We start from the raw sequence: 2,450 nt of genomic DNA on the forward strand, positions 1-2,450 counted from the left end.
ATATTACTCACCCGACTGAAAGCTGTCCATCAGCTCCTGCAGGCCTGGGCGTTTTTTCCAGTTCATCTTAGGAACATGAAAAAAAGTTTCAATCACGCCAGGATTAGTGATTGCTGCAAAGTTTTCACTCCTTGTGATGCACTCTCTGCGGCGCTTTTCCTCCTGATGATATATCTCNTCTTAGGAACATGAAAAAAAGTTTCAATCACGCCAGGATTAGTGATTGCTGCAAAGTTTTCACTCCTTGTGATGCACTCTCTGCGGCGCTTTTCCTCCTGATGATATATCTCCCCAATGATGGTAGCACCGAGTCCCATTCTGTGCAGCAAAATGGGAGCGGAGGATTCAGCCTCTCTTCTCGCCCGCTCAGCATTAAACACATGGGAGTTCCTCATCTGTGTACTCCGGCTCAAACAGGTATGGCTCTGGATCTGTGTCCGCTACAAGAAACTCTTCAAAATCGTAATTAGTGGAAACATGCTAACGTTACACACAAATTAGTAGTAAAGACCTGTTCATAAATGTTCTGGTGTAGTTCTGAATTTCTTATAAACTGAGGACAACTGCCTGCTGTATATTCGTGTTCATGGTCACAGTCACAGATAATTTTAGATGATGCTCCTTCGTTATCCGCCATGACATCAAAAGTACAACCAAGTCCTCATAGATACATCTCTGGTAAAACTGTTAGGTGTTATGTGTTCAGCAATGCCCGTTGCGTACTGCTTACTGGAAGAACACTGTAAACACGGCTCCTTCTTCTTCTGTGGTTTAATCGCTGCGGGCTGCTGCGGGCGAGCAGAATCACTTCCGCCTCGGGTGCCATATTCTGATTTGCTGACTTCCACTGTGTGTCCGACCCGAGCGAGGCTACGCTAAATAGCCATATAGAGAAAGGCTTTTTTGTAGCTGTTGGGTTCAAATAAATATGCGGATCTTCAAGGGGTGGTGATACGAACTAGGGACAGTTTTATTAATAGTAAAAAGTTCCGCACAGCTGCTTTAAGTTGAATTAACTCACATAGACATAGTCAGGTTTTCAGTCCACACTGGCACCAAATTTTAGATTTCAGCAGCTTCGTCCTTCAACCCTTTGTATCTGTGCTGGCCTTCAAAATATCCAAGATTTTTCACACAATATAATGCAAGTTTCCTCTTCACATGGGCTGTCAGATATCAAGACATCTTGACAATTAAAACCTTCCTCCCAAATGTCAACGTTTCAAGAGCCAAGGCGACCTTCCTCACACAACAATCACAATGCTTTTTTTCCCAGTTCTTTCAGTGGCTGACTGCAGAAAAGACTTTTTATATATCAGGGTTGGTTGACAACAAAAGCCAAAGTCTTTCAGAGTGCTGTTAAGATGATGTAAGGATGACAGAGGATTTTCATAAAACTCCCATACAGAGAATCATCCAGAGGAAACGGTTTGATGCTGCAGGACAAGCTGCAGCTCACCATCCTCTTTTTGGTATGAATATCGTCCTACAGAGGGCAGGAAATCAGCAAGAGCACATTATCTCATTACACAAGTAATCACCAATGCTCTGTGTCCATTTATCATACTTAACAAACTACTAAATCAGCCCTAATTTGGTCGTAATGAAAAGAGACTCATTAGCAGGTCTGTTGGGTCATTTGTTGCTTTAATGGTGCCCACTGACAGAGTGGTTGAGACAGAGTTTTCCTGTTTGACTGTTCTTCTGTTTAGACAAAATTTGCATATTGCAAGTCAGGCGGTGGATGAAGGACTTGGACTGAAATATTTTTCAATAGCATTATCCCAAAGGAAAGTTTTGCAGTGAAAAAAAATTGTGATAGTAAAACAGTACAGTCTCTGAAACTCTTGAGATAATTTCTAAAATGTAATAAGCCATCAAACTGTGAATTATGAAACTTTTCAATTTTGAAATACCCTTTATAACAAATTATCCATCCCTTCTTAAAGGGAACTTTTGGTTTATTTCAACCCGTCTCCTATCGTCCTAAATTTGTTTCAAGTGACTAGTGACATAAAAATAATAGTTAGCATGTTAGCCGTTAGCCTAGATACAGCCGGGGGGCATAGTAGCGTCAGACCTGTTCAAGTGCAAAGTTAGTCCACTAAACAAGCTTTTTTCCCACAAAGACTGCCTCATATCGTTAGGATAAATGTCAGAGAACATATAGAAAACGACACATCTCCTCGACATGTGAAGTATGCCCGTTCACTTATGTTTTAACAGGTCTGACGCTACTATGCCCCCCGGCTGTATCTAGGCTAACGGCTAACATGCTAACTATTATTTTTACCTTACCGGTGTGCTGCCATGTTTGTTTACCATCTAGCGCTGCTTTCCAAAGCGCGGCCGAAATATATCTCGCGAGCTCTAGATAAAGCCCAGCTGGATACTACTCCAGGTGGAGGTGTCTCGTCCTCGGTCACATCCAGACCTTGAAAATAAGGCTG

This window comes from Epinephelus moara, chromosome 12 (genome assembly GCF_006386435.1).
Source record: "Epinephelus moara isolate mb chromosome 12, YSFRI_EMoa_1.0, whole genome shotgun sequence".
NCBI lineage: Eukaryota > Metazoa > Chordata > Actinopteri > Perciformes > Serranidae > Epinephelus > Epinephelus moara.